General features: G+C 43.7%; 1 long non-coding RNA gene and 1 other non-coding gene across 3 annotated transcripts in view; both read right to left on the reverse strand.

Moving 5' to 3' along the window:
• LOC126237565 (uncharacterized) overlaps positions 1-22547 on the reverse strand; it is a 31493-nt gene extending 8946 nt beyond the window's left edge. Inside the window, exons 1-2 of one of the 2 annotated variants that reach the window (XR_007545101.1) lie at positions 22420-22547; positions 16737-16845 (exon numbers count right to left, since the gene is read on the reverse strand). This is a non-coding gene — a long non-coding RNA (uncharacterized LOC126237565). Of the gene's footprint in view, positions 1-16736; positions 16900-22419 lie in introns of both variants that reach the window. The other variant, XR_007545100.1, reaches the window with a different exon arrangement.
• Positions 13290-13364, reverse strand: Trnas-cga (transfer RNA serine (anticodon CGA)). Its single transcript has one exon. It is a non-coding gene; the product is annotated as a tRNA-Ser (tRNA).
• Positions 22548-24895: the final 2348 nt, after the last annotated feature.

Genomic DNA, 24895 nt, shown 5'->3' on the forward strand with positions numbered 1-24895 from the left:
TGAACAGGAGTGTGAAAATTTGTTAGTCTTTGGGGACGTAGATATACCGATAAAAACGGAAGATGAGTTAGTCAAAGAAACGGATCAGAGTCTTAATTCCTCAGAACGTGAGACGTCGGACATTAAATTACTGTTACAAATGATGAATCAATAGTTAGCTTTTAATCAGACTGTTGCAGCCCGCTTACAAGCTAATGAAGAACAATTGCAAAGCATGAATCAGACTGTTGCAGCCCGTTTACAAGCTAATGAAAAACAATTGCAAAGCATAAATCAGAAAGTGTCGCGTTTAGAGGGAACCTGAACAAAAAATTTGATAATGTCTTAGTTTGTGGTAATAAACTTCGCAACGATATTTTAAAGATAGACAAGAAACTTAGCAAGGCAGAAACAAAGATTTTAGTGGTAGAATCTAAAGTGGGAGAAGTAAATTCTAGTCTGAGTAACAAAATTCAGTCTGTAAAAAATGAACTGGCCACAGACAGAGAGGAAAATGCAAAATGTTTTGTTAATGTTAATAATCAAATAGATACAGTTTGTGTAAATGTAAAAACGATGGCAGTAGATCTTGAAAGTAGAGTAGACTCTAAACTAAATGTTGTGAATGATAAAGTGGAAACAGTCAGTAACACAGTAAAACTCCACGAGATTGAAGCTAAGACAGATATTAGTGAATTAAAAAGTACAGTATCAGAGTTAAACCAAAAGTTTGAAATATTTAGCAATGATGTAGCTAGCAAAATTTTTTCTATGAACACATGTACCTTATTATTCAATATTCCAGTTAAAAACTTTTCTAATGAGTGTAGTTTGCATCCTGTTGACTTTCTGCAGAGTTGTAGAGACAACTTTTTGCCCAATATGAGTGAAAGTTTCAAAATTAAGTTTGTTAAAAAATTTTTGGAGGGAGAATCTTTGTCATGGTCCAATCAAAATTTTTCTATGGACATGTCTTATGCAGAATTTGAAATTGAGTTCTTAAAACGGTTCTGGTCTGAAACTGAACAAGCCACGATAAAGAGCGAGTTCCTAAATGGGCCAAATTATAGAGAAACACAGGGGACTATGAAACAGTTTTGTAAGAATCAACTGAAGAAACTTGTACATTTGAGTAAACCCTTCGATGAGCTCACACAGATAGATGCCTTAAAGAGAAGGTTGCCAACAGGTGTGCAAGGGGACCTAGTGTATGGACCAGATGACAACATTGGTCAATTTCTAAACTATGTGGACAAGCTTGACAGGATTATAGACAAAGTGGGGAAACCACAAAACTATTTCAATCACACACAAAGAGGTGGAGATCATAGTTGGGGAAACTCTAATTCAAACAGGAGGGAAAACAGTAGGCCCAACAACCATAGTTTCCATCATAGGGGACAAAATAGTCACAATATTAATAACAATTGCCATTCAAGGGAAAACTATAATTTCCATTCGAGAGGACAATCTGGGAACAATTGGAACAGAAGTAATTACAGGGATTCTGAAAACAGGAATTGGCGTGAACATAGTGACACCAGGGGTCAAAATGCTATGGGAAGTCCTGAAGCAAAAAACTAGTGTATGCTCCATTGTCGGTCCACAAGGTAGGGGCGAAAAGCATAGATAATAGATGGACCAATAACAGTGACTACATTACACCAAGAGATACGTCTCAAGTAATGAGTAGTTACCTTATGAATGTGTACTACCCTCTAAACACTGTACCTGTTAAGAATGAACACATTGATTGTAATAAAGAGCCAGAGAAGATATTTAACTTAGTTGAATTTTATGAATGGGCAGAAGCTTGTAGTTTGTCAGAGGACCTGCAGATTAACGATTTAAATAATCTAGGAAATGATGCACTGATGAGGGAACCAAATGAGCAAATTGTCGACACTGATTTAACGGGCAAAGAATTAAAAACACCTGGGTGTGGAAGCAACGTTTTAAGTTTTCGGGAGAGAGAGGTTGATGATTGTAGTATGTGGGGAAATGAAGATTTAATGATACATGATGATGGTGAAAAATATTTTGTTTGCTTGAAAGAGGAAATGGAGGCATTAGGTGTTTTGGGAGATACTGATATGCATGTTGTAGATGTACCCAAAGATGTTATTAACGGCTTAAGTGGTGTTAATGCCAGTGTCACAACCAATAGGCTCTGTAATCCAACATCTTATGAAGGAACCTGGGCAGTTGATAAAGATTCCCTGAACAGTGAAACTGACTGTGCAAGTAGGCTACCATTTACAATGAACAAAGGTGAATTATTTCTTTATAATATGTGGCTAAATAGTGATGCAATTAAAAATGATAGCAATTTTAGAAAAATGATTCTTAATATGTCTCAAATTTTATATCCTGATTGGTGGAAAAACACTAAACATATTATTGTTGAACAACTGAAGGATAAATACCTTAGTGGTGAACAATGTTATATGGGTGAAAATATTTGGATTGAGGAAATTATAAATGCAAGTGACAGTGCTAATGATGTGTGTGTTAATGTAATGACCATAGATAATAAAGGTGACAGTAATATAGGTACTTGTAAGTCAGAACGTCATTGTTTCAGTGAAATTCAAAATGATTTATTGTATGAATATGTTCAGCCTGAAAAAGGTGGTGACATAGGTAGTCCGTTCATTAGAGCAAAAGTTGGTACCTGGGAAGGCAAGTGCCTTATAGACACAGGGAGTCAGGTGTCAGGAATATCTGAAATTCTAAGCAAAAAACTAAAGTGCGAGAAAGATTACATTGAAATGCCAGTCATTGGGGTGAAAATAAGAGGGGCTACAGGAAAACATAGTAAAACTGTGAAAAGACAAACTTTGTTATCTTTTACAATTGAGGGAGTCACATTTACACAAGGATGCCTAATTATACCAGGCCTCGGTGAGGACTGTATTCTCGGGATGTCATGGATTCGGAGTGTAGATGCAAGATTTGACTGGGGAGGACAAAAACTTATCATAACAACACCAAATGGGGGGTGTATCTCCACCAAATTTGTCAGATCAAATACAGTTTTGTGCCCTTGAAAATGTTTATTATTTGTCTAATATGTATTCACTGTATGAAGTGTTTGCAATGAATTTTCTGTGTAATATGCTAGCCATGTTAGTTTTGATATTTCTGTATGTTTATGCAATTTGATTGAAGTTTAATAATTTGTGTACTTTTAGTTTGTGTAACTCTCACACCACACTTGTTGAGATGTCATTTAAAATGCAAGCCACTAATCTGCACTAAATCTGTCTTGCAACAATTAAGTTTTTTTAAATTTGTTACTCTTAAAGGCAGACTCCTAATTACTACACACTTAAGTGCTTGAAATGTCCAACTCTACAAGGAGATAATCATTTTCAGTAAACCACATGAATTACTGTATATTTCTCTCTCAACCACTGCAAATGCAAAGGCAGTAATATTTTTTTAAATTTTGATATATACATACCATTCCAAAACTTTCATCCATGATTCTACCTTTGCACTTCTACTGTAAATATGAACCCTCGTAACAAACAATTGAATTTTTTTATCCTTGGAGTCATGTCTCTGTGATAAGATATTTTACACCCAATATGTTAATGCATTTGTATTACATGTTTATAGAATTTATTAGTATTTAAAGAATCTTTTTTGACCAGTTCATATCTGTGTAGTATTACTCAGACAGATACTGTAAACTTCTCCCACTAGATAAACATTACCAGAAGGTTAACTATGTATCCTAACCATGTACTTACATATAAACATTATGTAATCAAAAGGTGATCTCTGTATATGATTTTTAGATAACATGGCATTATAGTCAACAAAGCAATACAAACAGCTAAGCTTTGAAAACAGACGCACTGCAGGACAAGCAGGATCAGACCTTTTAACGGACGTCACCTATGTGCAGATGGTCAATGTGGGACAGTCTGTGAGTAGTGTGAAATGTGGGCACTTAAAGAAAATAAAACAAGCCTGCAGTTAAAAGTTACAGTCTTTCAATGGTTTCATGTGAAGTGCTAAATCATTATGGACTCTTCTGAGTGAAAATTGTGAATGTTCTTTCGTATTTCATTTACTCTAAGGTTAAAAAATTGTATGTTTTCCTTTACTGAGTACAGCAATTTCAGTGTTAGCATAACCCAAAGGAAACAGTCCTATTAAAAATTTTAATGTATTTAAAAACATATTCTTGGCAGTTCCATTATTCTGTTGTCAGAATTTTGTTCGCATTTTCATACTTACAAAATTTTTGGGGGGCTATTGTAATGGAACTGACAAATAGACATCATTTTATTTTATGATACACTAATGGACGTCACTTTATTTTATTATACACTAAAGTCGTGTTATAAAAGCTTTTGCTTAAGATAATACTAAGTTAGGTGTTGCGATCAATAATCGATATTGGAATTGTATGTTCTTTGTAGCTTATGACCGTGATCTTTGGTCTACTACGGGTCTTCGGCACTTGTGTGTTGGCCGCGGTTGAGTGTAGTTGTGCATATAGTTCTTGCAATAAATGTGTTTGATACAAAGAAACCGTGGAATACTGCGTCATTTTTCGATAGTCCAGTAATAATTAAAAAACCCGCACCTTTTCTTGGACGCAAAGCAACGAAGGAATCATCGCCTAGACAACAAGAAGCCACAAGGACAACGCAGACACAGCAGCATCAACAAAGGAGACATCATGGCCAGCTCTACTAAATTCCTTTACAGCCATTAGCCACACCGTAACGGTGTCCTTATGGAGTTAACTTTTCCTGAGAAGTAGAGCCGGTTCGTGACAACATGTTGGAGAAGTAACTATTGATCACGCAGGACTGGGCTTACGAAACATACGTATTTTCGAACTTCCCTTCGAGGTTCGGTCTGACTTGGTCGTTGACGCCTTACGCCCATATGGAAGAGTGCTTAGCCACGTTGAGGAAAAATGGTCCAACTTCACGACTTACCCCGTTCTTAAAGGGGTGCGTCAAATCAGAATAGAACTGACACAACATGTACCCTCGTACTTGTTCATCGGTGGATGCAGAGCTATAGTCATTTATGATGGACAGCCCAAAACATGCTGAGGCTGCGGGAAAGAGGGCCACGTCCGTTCCGAATGTATGCAGCGGAGGATAGTGCAAGTTCCAACCCGCGAACCCGTGCCTCCGTCCACGTTGACGCCGCTGCCACTAACGTATGCGGACGCATTTCGAACAGATCCCATCCCGAAGAATGACCAGCTACAGAATCCTGACAGTTTACGGCAACCGACTGCAGCAGAGACCGCACACTTCTGCCGCTCCGGCGCCGACGACGCCCTTAACCGAGCGGAAAGGATCGGTAGGAGGTATGGAAATTGATCCTGCTGTTGTGCCGACAGCTGCTTTCGTCCCTGAGCACCGGGAGTCACTTCCGCACTCGGATACGGAGGCGCACACGCGCAAACAACGATCGCCGAAGCGCCACAAGAAACGACGTCTAGCGCCGTCGGATACCTGCTAATGCAGTCCACGTCAGACGGACTTGGGTGTAACGTCAATACAGTGCATCCGGATGCGCAACGAGAGGTTCTACCTCCCACACAGCAGTACGACGCGAATCATGCTAGACAGGGGTTGAATACACACCGGACGGAAAGCCGACGGAAGGAGTCCCTCCACCCACCGCAGCCACGCCACCGCCTTCGGTCAGCCAGGCCGGAGAGACACGACGGGAGCTGGACCACCAGTACAGGAACTGGGCCGACGAATCCGTTACTGCCCCACAGACCGACGACGCACCCGCAATGGCGAGTGCTGCGTCCACCGGATGTTAACCACGCAGAAGATGCAGACTGACCCACAGGCAGCATGTCACCGGGCAGCAGCACACAAATTAACATAAGCGTTCATGTGCGCTTTACGCAGTGAGGAACAGCGGCAGGCATATCGAACAGCCTCTATTAATATTAATACGATCAGAACGCCTGTCAAATTGCAATTCAAAAATGGCTCTGAGCACTATAGGACTCAACTGCTGAGGTCATTAGTCCCCTAGAACTTAGAACGAGTTAAACCTAACTAACCTAAGGACATCACAAACATCCATGCCCGAGGCAGGATTCGAACCTGCGACCGTAGCGGTCTTGCGGTTCCAGACTGCAGCGCCTTTAACCGCACGGCCACTTCGGCCGGCCAAATTGCAATTATTACGAGACATGTTGCATGCGTCAGACGTCGACATCGTTCAGCTGCAGGAAGTATGTGTTGAGAGCTTCCCCGACCTCTATGAGTACGATACGTACATTACACCTACTACCGACGGCGGCAGCGGAACAGCGATACTTCTACGTAGCGGCATAGTAGCCGAGGACGTGGTGTACCTGCCGTCAGCCCGAGGACTGGCGCTCACAGTGCTGGGAGTACGGGTCGTTAACATTTACGCACCGTCGGGGTCCGACAGACGGCGCGACCGATCCCGATTTTACGCAGAGGAGATTGCAACACTATTCTTAGATCGGTATGAACATGTCTTATTTGGAGGCGACTTCAACTGCGTGCTCGCACCAAAAGATCAACACCCACGTTATACTTCATGCCCGGAGCTGCGGCAACTCATACAGGACATGAATCTCATTGATTCATGGGAGACGATACATGGCGACAGACGTGGATACACCTACGTCACGAGTCACTCTGCAAGTCGTCTCGATCGCATTTCCGTAACACGTCATCTCGAACCTGCGATCCTCGATGCGGAATTGTGGCCTGTCGCCTTTTCAGATCACATGGCATATATATGCACAGTCTCCCTGAGTCGCCAACAAGTGTGGAGGAGTCGCAGTGTTTGGAAACTGAATACAGCACACCTCAGGGAACCTGAGACACTTGGCACGTGTGTGAACGACGCCTCCCGACATATCCGACGACGTTGCAGTGGTGGCTGGAATGCGTTAAGCCTGCATTGCGCCGAGCGTTAATTGCATACGGAAGAGAGCAGATGATGTGGAGGCGACACACGACGGAATTTTATTTCACGATGCTCCGCGAACTTTCTGTACAAGCACCTTCACAGGAGCGTCGTGCCGGTATAAAACGAGCACAGGCCCAAATAATTTCGATAACGCGCCGCCGTCTGGAGGGTGTCGCAATCCGTGCAAGGGCCTTTGAACGAGTCCGCGGAGAATCACCGTCGATGTATCACGTTATCAGAGAAAAACAACGTAGCCGCAGAACCTTAATACAGACGGTCGTACTGCCAGATGGTCGCCGCATGACAACGCAAAAAGATATTGCCAACGCTTTTGTGGAACACTACGGTCATCTCTATGAAGAAGCGGAACACGATCAGGCAGCCTTTCATGAGATCCGACGAACGCTCTCCGCGTGTATCGACGAGTCGGCCAACCTGGAGTTAACAGGTGAAGTCACAGTTGACGACGTAATGGAAGCGATTGATAAGGGAGGGTCGCACAAATCGCCGGGGCCCGACGGGTTTCCGTTAGAGTTCTATCGTACATTTAAAGATCTCATGACTCCACGATGGACTGCGAATTGATGTCTCCCAACGTGCCTCTTCCACCATCCTTCGTGGAAGGAATGATCACCCCCATCCACAAACCATCCGGCGGCACAGGGATACAGGCCTACCGGCCACTGACCCTTCTTAATTGCGACTACAAGATCTACGCCAGGATACTTGCAGCAAGCTTTAAACGCGTAATACGCCAAGTGATTTCACTCGACCAAACCCAGCTAGGAGGAGATAGCAATATACAAACGGCACTCAGCGACTACCGCGATGTTATCGCACTGGCATCAACATGTCGTCTCCGGGGTGTATTGGTATCGATAGACTTCGATCGCGCATTTGACAGGCTGAGTCATGCTTATCTCACGGACGTGATGACGAAAATGAAGTTTCCGGAAAGTTTTGTCACCGTCGTCATGAGACTACTCCATGGAGCCGCATCCAAAGTGCTCATCAATGGACGCTTGGTGGGGCCCATCACCATCTCACGATCGGTCAGACAAGGGTGCCCGCTGTCAACGATATTGTATGCCATCGCTGTCGAGCCACTGCTCTGCGGGCTCCGGAATCGACTCCAAGGAATGACGACAAGGCACAACAAGTTTATATGCCGAACATACGCAGATGACCTAGTGTTTTTAGCACGGTCAGGCGACGAGGCAAGAGCGGCCTTGCATTGGATTAATTTGTATTGTATGGCTACGGGAATTCGCCTGAACATGGCAAAGTCGGGAGCGATGAACATCGGGAGAGGACTCCCGACAGGAAGTGTAGCACCATTACAGCCGATCAACAAGATGAAATGCCTAGGAATTATCTTCACTACAGACGTTCGACGCACGGCGGCACTGAGCTACAGACATCTTCTGCAAACAATTCGTGAGAGTGTCCGAAGTCACAGGTTAAGGGCACTGGATATGATACAACGGGTCACCTTTGCCAACACTTATCTAGCCTCTCGCATCCCCCACCTGGCACCAGTTCTTCCTATGCCGGTGGTGTTGGCCCGCCGAATCCTGGCGGCACTAGGATATTTTGTGAGCACAGGTCTGCTTTTTAAGGTAGGATACGAAACCCTCACACTTCCTCGTAGTCGTGGAGGTCTTGGACTAGTCCACGTACGCGACCGAGCAGTGGCTATTTATGTAACCACAATGATAAAGATGTGGACACGATACCAGACAAGTCTGACGGGCACCTTGATAGACGAACTCGCTCCACCTTCTCGTTCGGCTCCGGTAGCAGTGGCTCACATCACACCATCGCTTCCCCATATGCGAACCTTTTTTGTGGAACACAGTTATGTACATATGGAACTACCGACTACCAGGACGGCAACGGCACGTGATATATATCACATCTTGACTCGACGACGGCCGAATAATGCCGTAGAGCGCTGCCAACCAACAGTTACGTGGTCAGTGGTATGGCGTACACGGCACCACCCACACCTTGATACGGGAGCGCGCGCACTGTGGTATCAGGTGGTAAATGGGAAATACGTGACTCGTTCCAGGTTGCATACAATTTATATAGCGGACGAGCCACTGTGTCCGCAGTGCAATGTTATAGACACAGAGGAGCATCGCCTGATATGCGGACCTTCGGCGGACATATGGTGTTTGGTCAAAAAAATGATCGCCTTCCTCCTTCGGGTGGGGCCGCAAACAAAAAAAAAATGGTTCAAATGGCTCTGAGCACTATGGGACTCAACTGCTGAGGTCATTAGTCCCCTAGAACTTAGAACTAGTTAAACCTAACTAACCTAAGGACATCACAAACATCCATGCCCGAGGCAGGATTCGAACCTGCGAATGTAGCGGTCTTGCGGTTCCAGACTGCAGCGCCTTTAACCGCACGGCCACTTCGGCCGGCCGGGGCCGCAAACAATAGAACCACGCACACTACTTCTCCCAGATAGGACATATTATCCCTGAACAAAGACAAACGCAGTGACCTGGATTCGAGGTTTGACTGTGCGTTATCTTTTCCGAGACGGCAGTAAGAATGTGCTCGACCTTTGGGCCTTACTACAAGATCATCACTCACAGCTTATGAGACATCAGATATCGAACATATTACGCAAATATTTTAGGGAGTGCCTTGCTTGATCCCCACCCAGTCGGGGTGTCCCGGGTAGGAGAATGTAATTATTGTCTATAAGTATCAGAACAAGAAAGGACCAGGACAGTGGAGAGGATCCACAAACACACGTGAAGACGTACCCGACACCAACGCGAGGTATAACGGGATTAGCGAGGTACGCGCCTAAAAGAGGAACGTATACCGTTATTGTTTTGTACTGACAGAATCAGGACATTTTTTGTTCACTATTATGTAAAAAAAGTCCACTTATTTACGTTTCCCAGAAAAAATTTATTTTATAAAAGTCATCGTCTTATATATTTAAAAAAAATGCTAGAAGCAGTTTATGTTTGTTATTGTTACACCATTCTGCAAAAAAAAAAAAAAAAAAAAAAAAAAAAATTGGTAGAGCACTTGCCCACGAAAGGCAAACGGTTCAAAATGGCTCTGAGCACTATGGGACTCAACTGCTGAGGTCATTAGTCCCCTAGAACTTAGAACTACTTAAACCTAACTAACCTAAGGACAACACAAACATCCATGCCCGAGGCAGGATTCGAACCTGCGCCCGTAGCGGTCTTGCGGTTCCAGACTGCAGCGCCTTTAACCGTACGGCCACTTCGGCCGGCGAAAGGCAAACGTCCCGAGTTCAAGTCTCGGTCTGGCGCACAGTTTTAATCTGCCAGGAAGTTTCGTGTCAGCGCAGACTCCGCTGCAGAGTGAAACTCTCATTCTGGAAAGATCCTCCAGGCTGTGGCTAAGCCATGTCTCCGCAGTATCCTTTCTTTCAGGAGTGCTAGTTCTGCAAGGTTCGCAGAAGAGCTTCTGTGAAGTTCGGAAGGTAGGAGACGAGGTACTGGCGGAATTAAAGCTGTGAGGATGGGTAGCTCAGTTGGTAGAGCACTTGCCCACGAAAGGCAAAGGTCTCGAGTTCGTCTCTCGGTCCGGCACACAGTTTTAATCTGCCAGGAAGTTTCATATCAGCGCACACTCCGCTGCAAAGTGAAACTCTCATTCAAGGCTCCAATATCTTTCACAGCCTCCTGATCAACCCTTGCTGCTTCCTGTTCTCATACATTCCATTCCACTGCTCAACATCATTCCCCTCCTCTCCTCTCCCCCACCCCTCTCTCTAAACAAATCTGAATTGTTCTGTTGTCCGTCACCCCTCCACCGATATAGCTGTTACTGGGAGCAGACCTCGAAGAGTCTTGAGGCAGTATTGTCTTGATCATCATTATAAAGTTATAACCAGCAACACTACCATCATCTGTGTTCTGATAGCACATCATCAAAGAAATAATGTTTATTTTACTTTTAATCCTACTATGTTTTTAACTGGAAAGGTATGTCTACGCATTTTAATATCATTGGCTGAAGAACAGCAATATGGCTGCTGCTGGATGTAGAAGGGTAGGGGAGAAAAAGATTGCAATCATCAGTTGATCAGTAAAAAAAAAGCAATGGCAAATAATTCGAAGTCATGTAAAAAAAGGTTTGGAGATGATGAGACATCTACACGATGTATCCTCATAAAACGCCCTTTATGCTCGGAAAAAGAGTGAAAGATTACTCGATCAGTTTTCCAAATGGTGCACTGTTATTACAAGGGATGTAGAAAAAGCTCTGTAATTCTCTGCTATTGTATTAGTTACAGCGGAGAAATGTGATGCGGACAGTTTGCCTGCACACAGATCGCGACGTTGCCAAGTGTCTCTTCTGTGGCGGGCGGTCTCAGATACGTTCTGCAGAACGGCATATCGCTTTACAGTCGCGAGGGCGGCGAGCTTATTTCCGCTGGCGGAGCTGACGCATCAGAGTGCGGTCAGCGCCGCGCGGCCAAGTCGCTCTGCCGTGCAGAGACCGACCGACAGCTCTCCGGCCGAAATCAAGGATCCGGCGCAAGCAACATGAGTACTTTAGGTTGACGGTGAAACGCTCTACAGCGTGCCTGGGAAGCCTTCTACTGATTACGAAGGTTATTTATTTTTGCCACATAGCACATAGCATAGATTCGAGTGGAGCCAAGTTTTCGGCTTTTTAACTGAGGTGACGACTCTGTTTCTACGCACAATGTTTCAATAACTGATCTAGTCGTCTTCTGCAGTTGTTGTGGGCGATCCGTCTTACAAGGGAATGTTACGACCCTTTCTTGTCACTGATTGTCAACTTTGCTAAGCTTCTTTGTGCAAAATGTTTGCTGACGTTATGAACTGATACTTATTAAAAAGAACTAACGAAGTTATTTTTCGCATGCTCTCTGTGCGTAATATTTTCCTTCTCCCGGCTAAACGTGTGTCTGACATACGTTCAGCTACGAAAACGTAAATAAATATTGGCGTTGCAATACCATGTTGTGTTTTACGTCAAGAGTAAAATACACGAAAACCGTGAGTGAAAAAACGCAGGTATACCCGGTAGATACTTCCATATGTACGCGGAAACAGGCGAACGTCCAACCACTGACGATGCTTTAACAGAATAAAACGAAAATCATATGGTAAATTAAATAGGCAGTTTCAGTACGTGCAAAGAAAGGTTTGAAACATATCAAGTAAGTTTAAAACTACTACGGATACTATGACAACACAAATGAAAAACTTTCACCCAAGTTCGAATGCTTCCATGTCTCTGAGCGAGCTGTTATTTCTATCATTTATTTTATCTGCGCGATTTCTATGGGATAGACACGTAGTGAACTGTGACGCATTCTTGGTTTATTCGCTAAGAGATGACTCTTGGAGTTTCCCAAGCACGTTCTTGAGAGATGTACTCTGCTTTACTTCGGGTTGTGCCAATTAGAATTTTTCAACTTTTATATTAAACTTCCTATTCAGTCAAACAATTCGCTGACCATTCGCGTCACCTCTCTCCTATTGATATTAGGTTTGTGCATAAGTTGGTAGCGTCTAACATTTGCATTTTGGTTTTCCGGTTGCTATGGGTTTATTTATCGATTGCCATTTTTTATTTGTAGTTAAATTTTGCTTTTCGAGATTACATGTTGTCATTTTTTTCACTTAGAGATAGAGAGTGTTGCTGTGAACGCTAGAAAATAGAGTATCAAGTGGAGAAATCGGAACATTTCCGACATATTATGTTTGAGTTCCGTAGAGGAGTGACAACAGTGGAGGCAGCCGTAAATATTTGCATCGCGTATGGGGATAATGCCACTGGACACAGCATGGCAAGAAAATGGTTTCCTCATTTTAAGGAGGATCATGTTGACATTAGTGACCTTCCACATTTAGGAAGAGTTTCGGGTTTTAATGAAGATCAGTCGACATGAACCGACAATGATCAACATCAGTGTATTCGATAATTGACAGATGTGATGCGCTGTGACCATTCCACCATCGTGCGACATTTGCACGCAATGGGGAAGGTTCAAAAATCGTGTGTATGGGTATAGCATGCTCTGAGCTCAAATCACCAACATAAGCGGTTTGCTCGTCATCAGTTGGCTCGTCAACACAATCGACCATTCCTATTTTGTATCTGCTGGTGGCGAGAAACGGTGTCTTTATACGGTTCAAAATGTTCAAATGTGTGTGAAATGTTATGGGACTTAACTGCTAAGGTCATAAGTCCCTAAGCTTACACACTAGTTAACCTAAATTATCCTAAGGACAAACAAACACACCCATTCAGAATGAGATTTTCACTCTGCAGCGGAGTGAGCGCTGATATGAAACTTCCTGGCAGATTAAAACTGTGTGCCGGGCCGAGACTCGAACTCGGGACCTTTGCCTTTCGCGGGCAAGTGCTCTACCAACTGAGCTACCCAAGCACGACTCGCGCCCCGTCCTCACAGCTTCACTTCTTCCAGTACCTCGTCTCCTACCTTCCAAACTTAACAGAAGCTCTCCTGCGAACCTTGCAGAACTAGCACTCCTGAAAGAAAGGACATTGCGGAGACATGGCTCAGCCACAGGTTCGCAGAAGAGCTTCTGTTAAGTTTGGAAGGTAGGAGACGAGGTACTGGAAGAAGTGAAGCTGTGAGGACGGGGCGCGAGTCGTGCTTGGGTAGCTCAGTTGGTAGAGTACTTGCCCGCGAAAGGCAAAGGTCCCGAGTTCGAGTCTCGGCCCGGCACACAGTTTTAATCTGCCAGGAAGTTTCAAACACACCCATGCCCGCCCGCATCTCGTGGTCGTGCGGTAGCGTTCTCGCTTCCCACGCCCGGGTTCCCGGGTTCGATTCCCGGCGGGGTCAGGGATTTTCTCTGCCTCGTGATGGCTGGGTGTTGTGTGATGTCCTTAGGTTAGTTAGGTTTAAGTAGTTCTAAGTTCTAGGGGACTGATGACCATAGCTGTTAAGTCCCATAGTGCTCACAGCCATTTGAACCATTTTTTTTTTGAACACCCATGCCCGAGGGAGGACTCGAACCTCCGCCGGGACCAGCCGAATAGTCCATGACTGCAGCGCCTTATACTTACCGCTCGGCTAATCCCGCGCGGCTGTCTTTATACTAAAGGAATGGTTGAGCCCAAACAAAGCAGCAGTTCCCTTTACGAAGACCTGCGCGCATCCACAAAAGATGATGTTGCGCGTCTGGTAGAACAGCGACGGTGTGATGTACTAGGAATTGCTTCCCCGGCATGTAACCTTCACTACTGACATTTATTGTCAACAACTGAAACGTCTTGCGGGCCGCGCGGGGTAGCCGCGCAGTCTTGGGCGTCCTGTCACGGTTCGTGCGGCTCTCCCCGTCGGAAGAGTCCTCCCTCGGTCATGGGTATGTGTGTGTTGTCCTTAGCGGAAGTAAGTTTAAGTTAAATTAAGTAGTGCGTAAGCTTAGGGACCGATGACCTCTGCAGTTTGGTACCATAAGATTTTACCACAAATTTCCAATTTCCAAGACGTCTTGCGGACGCAATCCAAGAACAACGACCAGGAGTGAAATGGTGTTACTCCACGATAACGCACGCCAGCATGCTGCTAGCCTGACAAAAAACACTACACGGGAGACAGATTGGGAAGTCATTCCACATCCACCTTATTCAACTGATCCTGTGTCCGTCCACGGTAGCTGAGTGGAAGCCGACATGGTAGCTCAGCGTGTTCGGTCACAGGGTTAGCTGCCCTCTGTATTAAAAAAACTGAGTTAATCGATCAACAACGAACTTAAACGGATGTCTTACGACGTCCGCCCCGAGCAGCTGCAACGAACAAAAAAGCGAACAAAATGAGATTTTAAAAAAAAGTAAAGAAAAATGGTCTGCGTAACAGAATGTCAATCCTAAGGGCCCGGGTTCGATTCCCGGCTGGGTCGGAGATTTTCTCCGCTCAGGGACTGGGTGTTGTGTTATCCCAATCATCATTTCATCCCCATCGACGCGCAAGTCGCCGAAGTGGCGTCAAATCGAAAGACTTGCACCCGGCGAACGGTCTACCCGATGGGAGGCCCTAGTCACACGACATTTTATTTAACTGATCTTGTGCCCTCGAATTTTCACCTTTTCCGGCCTCTATCGAACAACCTTCAAGGAACTCACTTTCCGGATGAAAATGCGCTCCGAACACGGCTCTACGAGTTCTTCGCATTAAAACCATGTGGTTGCTACAGTCACGAAATCGAAAAGTTACCCCAGTGTTGGCAGACTGTTGTAAATAGTGAAACACAATATATTATTGATGAGTAAAGTAGCTGTCATGTGTCTCTTATTTTTATGAAACTTACGGAAGAACGCGACGATCTTATGCACCAACCTAATAGCATTTCCACACCGTGTTACCATTCCTGACTCATTGGAGGACGTAAGTAATTAAAAAATATATGTTTAGCTTCATTAAGAACGCTACGCTTTAGCGACACCCGTGGGTTCCATTGGAGACACCGAGACGGCTTTATATAAAGTTCCTATCAACATTAGCTATGCTGTACACAGAAGATAAACATCATGAGCCACCACTGAAAAACTTAAGTGCTTCATTCTTAAAATGTTCGTCACAGGCAGTAAGGAGGTAAACCGACAACAAACATCATAGTTCCGGCAATCAGTGCCATCCAAAACACGGGCATCAAATCGATTGTTCTTTTCTGTGGATGCATAACATAAATTCTCACAGCATGTATATTTAATACTTGTTGAGGTCTTCCACACTTTGTCTATATTCAAGGTAATTCGATTTTACAAACCAGTCATCAAGACTGTTTATCAAGGATTGGAATAGCACCAGTTTTGTAAAAACTGTAATTAGGGGGAAGTGGAAGTGCTACAGGCTAAACATTCTCCCACGAATTTTCCGTACCAAGTTATCTCGGTATTCGCTAGTATAGATATTGTTCGAGAAATCGTGTGTGTTTCCACGATGTTATGAAACATACATTTCCCTTGCACATATCACAAGAAATAACACATATTCATAAGAATTTCTAACGATTAGAGACAAATTTCAAACATTAAACTGTATTGTCAGGAAAAGTAATTTTAAGTTATAGATGTCTCATAAACTGAATGAAATGCTATTTGAAATTGTTGGTTCTTTGTATGCGTAGTCACGTAAGGTGGGTGAGCTTTCGTTCTTTGTGCCAGTGCAGATCATATCGTCAGTCCCAGTACAGTGCACCCACATTCGCATTTACTTTGCTTCTGATCACGCTAGTACTGAATTAATACAGGTCGCTGGAATTCGAACTGCTAATATATTCATTCTTTTCGCTGCCAATGTGGACAGTTCATTAATAATGTGCAAAATATGCCTGACACTATAGACGGCATTTTAATGCTGTTTTTCGTTTCGGTGATAAGTAATTTGTAGAAAGAGTATTATTTATATATGACCTCTTACGCTATTATTCCCCCCTGATCTGCCAAAAGAAGTATTAATCGTTCACTGTGAGAAGACTCTTGGAACAGTAGCTGACGTGAGTAGCTGTTTCGAGAAGTCGAAATACAGTATATGACTTCGGACTGATAGTCTTGCGAAGAGTATCTTCATTGAACGTTTCAATAAATTTAAAACATTTCGAATTCAATTATATATAACGTTTCTGTGATCTCTAACTGCAAGTGTTACGTCTGCTTTCGTTCGAGGCGCACTGAATACAGTATCGGCTGGTAAATGAAGTTGGCTGAATAGTTAACATTTCCTTAAGGCACGATGATTTTCAGAAACAAACTCGATGATTTTGACGTAAGGAAAAACTTATTTGACTGACCGATTCCACTGAATTCTCCATTATAATTTTCCATGCTTCTCTTTCCTTCCTTCTGGACTCCAGAAGGGACGATGGGACAATGCCCCAGTGGTGAAGCCTAGTTACGTGCCTGCAAAAATCCAATGCAAAATTTCCCTGAGACAACATTCCAAAATCGATGAACCTGTAAAAGGAAACAGACAGAGAAATATAGTGATCTTATAGACTTTTAATTTATGTAACATTTGGTTTCGGTTTATGTTTTTTGTAATTTTAAGAATATTTTAATCACAAATATGGTGTAACACGGAGAAAAGAGACAGACACATAATTTGCTTTAGAAAGTAAAGTAGGAAAGGAAATCTGATTTGTACTTGAACTGTAAAGATGACGGTGAAGGCCGAATCAGAGAAGAAAGACAGGATTAAAATTTGGTGTTTGACTCTTTTTCCGCAGTTATTACCGTAGAGACAACAGAAAGGAACTCATCAAGATCTAGACTGATCATCTCAGGAAGAGTAACATCGGTATGCGGAAAAAGAAAACGGAGATATCAAGATTTTGAACGTGGGTGAGTTTCAGCAACTGTGCACACAAGAGCTTCAATGGATTAGAAGTAACAGCCAACCAGTTCCAAAGTACAGGTTTATTAAGCCTTGACCATGGTTTCGACGGTTTTAAAACCGTCTTCTTCAGAAGATATTGTACCTGTCAACAAGATTACGATGTTGTGGGTGGAACGAAGATAGCGACATTACATTAAGCAAATTTACAGGAAATGTTAACAAAAAAATTTTAGTGGAGCATAATCACGTAGACTCACATTATCTATAGCCAATGTGGGAGTCGTTGACTCTGTCTAGAGCATGTCATCCAATTAATCACCATGAGCAGCGTGTGTGATTTCACTAATGCATATAATTAATAGAATTAGCATATTACTAAGTAGTTGAAAAGAGGGAGAGGAGAGGAGGGGTGACTTGAAAAGAGGGAAAGGGGACGCGGTGAAAAGCGTGTCATTTAAGTCTTGTGGCTTAGAAAGAGCTTGCAGGCGTAACACTATACAGGGTGTTACAAAAAGGGACGGCCAAACTGTCAGGAAACATTCCTCACACACAAATAAAGAAAAGATGTTATGTGGACATGTGCCCGGAAACGCTTAATTTCCATGTTAGAGCTCTTTTCAGTTTCGTCAGTATGTACTGTGCTTCCTCGATTCACCGCCATGATTTCATACGGGATACTCTACCTGTGCTGCTAGAACATGTGCCTTTACAAGTACGACACAACATGTGGTTCATGCACGATGGAGCTCCTGCACATTTCAGTCGAAGTGTTCGTACGCTTCTCAACAATAGATTCGGTGATTAATGGATTGGTAGAGGCGGACAAATTCCATGGCCTCCACGCTCTCCTGACCTCAACCCTCTTGACTTTCATTTATTGGGGCATTTGAAAGCTCTTGTCTACGCAACCCCGGTACCAAATGTAGAGAATCTTCGTGCTCATATTGTGGACGGCTGTGATACAATACGCCATTCTCTAGGGCTGCCTCAGCGCATCAGGGATTCCATGCAGGCGGAGGGTGGATGCATATATCCTCGCTAACGGAGGACATTTTGAACATTTCCTGTAACAAAGTGTTTGAAGTCACACTGGTACGTTCTGTTGCTGTGTGTTTCCATTCCATGATTAATGTGATTTGAAGAGAAGTAATAAAATGAGCTCTAACATGGAAAGTAAGCGTTTCCGGACACATGTCCACATAACATATTTTCTTTCTTTGTGTGTGAGGAATGTTTCCTGAAAGTTTGGCAGTACTTTTTTGTAACACCCTGTAGATTATGCAGTCGACCCCTATCATGATGGACTACGACAAAAGGACACACTGAACTCTACGAGGTATCCATGAGAATATACGATTTACTATGGAACTAGAGAAAGATGGTTGCCTTCCATTCCTGGATGTTTTGGTTAAACGGAAGAGTGTCGGCTAGGTGGGGCATTCTGTTTATCAGATTTGTACTTGCATTCTTCGAGTTGCTATCACCCATCCCAGACCACCTGTGTACTTAAAACCCAGGTGCACAGGGCACGTACGGTGTCGGATGCAGAGAATCTGCCTAAGGAACTTGCACATTTAAGGACGGTGTTCAGAGACAATGGATACTCGACCCGGCAAATTAATATGGCCTTCTCAACTAGAGCCAGGAACCGGGAAGCGGATAAAGAGGAGAACGCGCCAGCCAAGTCCCTAGCTTTTCTTCCCTTCGTTGGAAATATCTCCTTCAAGATAGCGAGAATTCTTAATAATTTTCATGTGAAAGTGGTTTTTCGTCCGCCTTCTAAGATTTCGGATTTTCTGAGATCGGTGAAGGATGATTTGTTACTGCGGAAGGCGGAAATTTACAAAATACCGTGTCAATGTGGTATGGCCTATATAGGACAGACAACGCGTACAGTGGAAGAGCGTTGTACAGAACATCAACGTTGCACTCGGCTACTGCAAGTCAGTAAGTCTGCAGTTGCGGAACATTGTATTTCTAATGGAAATTCACAACAACTTTTTGGGACTCCATTATCAAAGAATCCGTTGAAATGCGCATTGCGGGAAATCTAATGAACCGTGACAGTGGTTACCAATTGAATAACGCATGGAATTCCGTCATCTCCGAAATTTGCTAGAGGCGAAGGCACCAGAAAACTTCGATAGCTGCGGCCAGTGACAATACCGACGGTAGTTGAGTATTGCAGTTCCACCAGCGAGGGCGCTGTCACTGGGCGGTGTGGCCCATATGTCTCCGCGAATGCAACGCATGCGCGGCAGTACTATCAGCGCACTATATAAGACAGAGCGGAGAACGTCTTCGTCAGTCCTCGTTCGGCTCACCTGAAGATGGCTGGCAGTTGTCCAGCAAAAATATCGTGCAATGAAGCATACGACTACCGGCTGCAAGCCCGAAATCTTTTTGAACTATCTAGATGTTGTTGTATCCAACGTCAAAACTGTGATATTTCAAAAAGTTTTAAGACAGAGCCCTGCAGTAGACGGCTACTGTTTTTATACAGTGACGAAACTGGTACAGTACGAGGGGGTGGAGATCTCTTCCGAACAGAGCGTTGTAAAGCATCCCAGATGAGCTCAATAATGTTCATAACTGACGAGTTTGGTGGCGAGCGGAAGTGTTTACTCATAAGAGTGTTCCTGGAGCCACTATGTAGAAATTCTGCAAGTGTGGGGTGTCGCATTGTCCTGCTGGAATTCCCCAAGTCTGTGGGAATGCACAATGGACATGAACCGATTCACGTGATCAGACAGGATGCTTACGTACGTGTCACCTGTCAGAATCGTATCTAGATGTATCAGGAGTCCAGTATCACTCTAACTGCACACGTCCCACACCGTTACAAAGCCTCCACCAGCTTGAATAGTCACCTGCCGACATGCAGTGTCCTTGGATTCCTGAGGTTGTCTTCATACCCATACACGTCCATCCGCTCGATACAGTTTGAAGCGAGACTCGTCCGGCCAGGCACATGTTTCCAGTCATCAACAGTCCAATGTCAGTGTTGACGGGCCCAGGCAAGGTGTAAAGCTTTGTGTCGTGCAGTCATCGAGTGCACACGAGTGGGCTTTCGGCTCCTAAAGCCGATCTCGATGATGTTCCGTTGAATGGTTCGCACACTGACACTTGTTGATGGCCCATCATTGAAATCAGCAACAATTTGTGGAAACGTTGTACTTCTGTTACGCTGAACGGTTCTCTTCAATCGTTGTTGGCCCTGTTCTTGCAGGATCTTTTTCCGGCCTCAACGATGTCGGAGATTCGATGTCTTACCGGATACCTGAAATTCAAGATACACTCGTGAAATGGTCGTACGGGGAAATCCCCACTTCATCGCTACCTCGGAGATGCTGTGTCCCATCGCTCGGGCGCCGACTATAACAACACTTGCACTTAAATATTGATAACTTGCCATAGTAGCAGCAGTAACCGACCTAACAGCTGCGCGAGACACTTATCTTATATAGGCGTTGCCAACTGCAGCGCCGTATTCTGCCTGTTTACATATCTCTGTATTTGAATACACATATACTAGTTTCTTTGGCTCTTCAGTATATAATGTATTTTAAATTATGTTTAAATGGATGACATGTACTAGACAGAGTCAACGCAGCCCACGACGGCTATAGATTATGTAACTCTACGAGAGTAGGCTTCACTAAAAATTTTTTTGTAAACATTTCCTGTAATTCTGCTTATTGTAATGTTACTATCCTTGTTCTACACATAATGTGGTGATCTCGTTAATAATACATCTTCTGAAGAATGCGTCTTCTGAAGAAGACGTTTTTAAAACCGTGGAAACCATGGTCAAGGTTCAATAAACCTATACTTTGCAACTGGTTGGCTGTTATTTCTAATCCATTGAAACGAAGATATAGAAATGTCACCACTTAAGAATGACAAGAGGAAACAGAAAAAACTCTTTTACATGTGTAGAAGATAGTAAGTAAGTCTTCATTATACGAAAGCTGTGTCGCCTTTTTTTGGTTACGTATAACCCATAATGTAGAAATATATACGGAGTGAGCATCCCTGTAGGTGGTTAGGGGTTTTTACCCCCAGAGAAACATTCGTGGGCGTGCCCATAATAACTCGCTGGAAGTTTTATCGTAACAGGACGAACGCATATGAGACGAAGAAACAAACAAACAAGCACATATTCATTTTACGTACTAAATTCCTTGTCAGAAAAGGAAGAAGGCACAGTGAAAACAGCGCTAAGAAAGAAACTAACGCATTAGTTGATTGGGGAATCAGGACCAGTAAAAGGCAGTAAAAGCAAAATGTGGGAAAATTTGTTTGTTAATCGAAAATTTGTTTTTATTAAAAAGGGTATCCAGTTTGGTATGAATAAAGTAAGAGGAGCAGCTAGGAGAAGATTGTATTTTGCTGATTCGAGGCATGCTGCTTCGGGATGGTAGGTCCGCAACTGTTTAATATGGAAGCAATTCGATATTTTTTTATTTTGTCCGTCTCAGTTGCAAAAATATTCCATTTTTTGCTGCAGTGGTTACCGGTTACGGGTTGACACAACTATTTTCGAACCACACACCGTAATTAACTAGTCATACAACGTAGTGCCAAAAGGCACGAATATCTTCCGTACAGAAAATCAAACTGTGAGCAACAAGTACCCTCAATGGTAAGCTAGCCTATGTGTCTACACAACAAAACTGTGTTGTACTGTATTTTAATCGTCGGATAATGAACATGTGAAACAAAGTTAATGGACGATAACTGAAAAATGTCTAACATCATTTGATCAAGGATTTTCAGTATATCTGGAAAGTCCACGCTTTTTCAAATGGGGTAGAATAAAAAGAAATGCGCTGGCTGGAAGAGGGCAAGGAAAGATAGTTCCGGATTAGTGGGCCACAGAGAGACATGAGACTTCTCATAACGGTACTGGAAGCGAAGAGCCAATAGCAAACGCCGCAAAGGAAGTTTGCACTCGCATCATGTGCAGCAGATATTGGGGAATGTTGGCGGAATAACCTTCACTGGCGGAATAAGCTTTGCTGGAGTGAGGAAAGGCAGGTGGGGAAATCTAAAAATTAAACATTCAGGAAGGAAGGAAGGTTCAGTAAAGGGTGAATCGATTGCCGTCCACAGTACTGAACTTGTAGTAGACTTACCACACGAGATATCTTCAAATGTGTTAATTTTCGTGTTTCAACTGCTGCAGTATTATACTTATTTTCCCAATTGTCATGTCTCTACTGTCTCTATGATGACCGTACCTTCAGATGGTGTGCAAACTGCGAGCCAGACACGCGCCGCCAGCACGCATGCGCTGTAAACGAAGCGGCCGCTCAAGGCCGGCGGCGCGGCACACATATCAGCCACCAGCTGACGGCACGTTGCGCCATCTCGCCGCCGTCGAGCGGTTGCCCAAGTCTGGCGATAAATCCGCGCCCGTCGCGACGATCTCAGATCTGCCTGACTAGCTTCTGACCACTCACTGCTCCGCTGCGCTCGACGAGTTACTTTCCCGTCACAGGCCGAGTTGGCACAGTGGTTACCCCGATGCATCCGTATTCTGGTCCGACCACGATTTCGCTAAGCTGCTTCTGAAGAATGATACGGGGCAGTTATTTCGACGAGTCCTCGACTGGATGTGCCAGTGGACCGTCTCTCATCACGTCATATCCTTCGATGAGATATTACGCAGAAAAGTATTTTCCGTATGTTTACTGTTTCAAAACATGGGTCTGATGTTTCAAACAACAAGAGAGTCATAAATACTCGGGAGCATACTGGACAAAAGTCATAACTCCAGGAGCCGCCACCCTAATACCGAGTAACGCAGCCTCTATAGCCCTGACAATGGCTTCATTTCGCCCAGATAACAGAGTCCACAAGGTTTTTCAGGTATGCAGATGAAGTCACTGATGATTAGATGCCGCAGAGTTACCAAACTACGGACATGTCAATTCCTATGTTCCACTCGCTCTTCCAAATTGCCCCACGACTTTTCTATGGGACGAAAATCGGATGAATTAGCGGAACAGTCGAGTTGTGATACGGCGCCTGAGTGTTCGTCAAACCAGGGACAGATGAGTGATGCCCAGGGTACACGGTTGTTGTCGTCATGAAGAAAGGCGGTGTCCACAGCGTATTTATCACGAAGATGTTGTAACTTTTAAGCCATTCCCGTTGAAATGCAAGCCGAAAATCGCACTAGAAATATCCGAGTCGGAAATCGCACTTTAATTATGACATTTCTCTTCGAATGTGTGCTGGTACGCAAATAAAATGGACGGACACACGTTTTGTAGTGCTTGCTCTGCGATAACTAGAAAGTAGTGTCTAGCGCTGAAATGATGATCAGCCACGCTACGTTCAGCTAAGACAAGGGACTCAGCTGTCTCTTTTCGACTGGCCATTGTACGATGTGTTGTCATCCCTGCTGGCACAGAGGCTGCTACATTTCTCAGAGCACCAGGTGTCCTAGTTAGTATTTTTATTTGAATGTGCGTGCAAAGTATTGTGCAAGCGTAAGTATGAGGCATTTTAGAGGACCAGCTGACATCACTCATGAAAGACAAGATATCCCCAGCAATAACTGGAAAAGAGAAAAGTCATCGCCACTTACATATTTTATTTAAATGTTGTATTTAAAATCAATGTAAAAGTTTTATAATAGCTGCTGCTTGATAAATTCAGTTTAAAAAATGTGGCAGTTTGTCAGGTCCGGTTTGACTCCCACTGCTAACGTTATATACATTTTTTTTCATTTTACTTTATTCATCACAGTGTCACATTATTAGTCGTAATTAATATATTCAATTTAGTTACGATTACCACCCTTATAAGTCAAAAGGCTGTATGTGGTGATAAAAAATTCCAGTATACGAGGCAATTTACTATGAAAGTATATGAAAAGAGTTGGATCCGTGAATATGATCTTCGCAATGCACTCTTTTGCTTTCCATTTTTGTTATTCAGGAGCTGTGATGAATGGGGTACGCGAGGACTGAAACGTCTAGGATAATAATCCATTAATAAAATATTGGCCAGCTGCTCTAAACGAACTATGTACATTATGTTGTAGCTGAATTATGTACATCAATGAGCCAAAACATCATGGCTACCTGTTTAACAGCGTGTTATTCCACTTTTCAAATACAGTACAACAGAGATTCTGCCTGGTACGGATCCTACAAGTCCTTGATAGGATTCCAGAAGTATGTGGCACCAGATGTCTAGGCACAAGTCAAACAATACTCGTAAATTACGGGATGGTGGTTTACGGGCACACAACTGGCGCCCGATATGTGTTCCAGTGGGTACAGATCAGGCACATTTGCAGGTCAAGACATCAAAGGGAGTTCACTATAATGACCCTCAAAAAATTGTAGCACGATTGTGACCTTGCAAAATGGACAGTTATCGTGCTGGAAAATGTCATCGCCATTGGGGGAGACTTCAAGCATGAAGCGATGCACGAGGTCCACAATAACGTTCACATACGAGATGTGACAATAAAGTAATGAGACTGATTTTCTTTGCAAGATGTGGCAACCCTGCAGGCTTGCGTAGACACAATATCTTTGACGTTGGTCTATAAACTGTTTCTAGTCCAAGCGTCACATCGATGCAACTGCTCAG

This window comes from Schistocerca nitens, chromosome 1, assembly GCF_023898315.1.
Source record: "Schistocerca nitens isolate TAMUIC-IGC-003100 chromosome 1, iqSchNite1.1, whole genome shotgun sequence".
Classification (NCBI taxonomy): Eukaryota; Metazoa; Arthropoda; class Insecta; order Orthoptera; family Acrididae; genus Schistocerca; species Schistocerca nitens.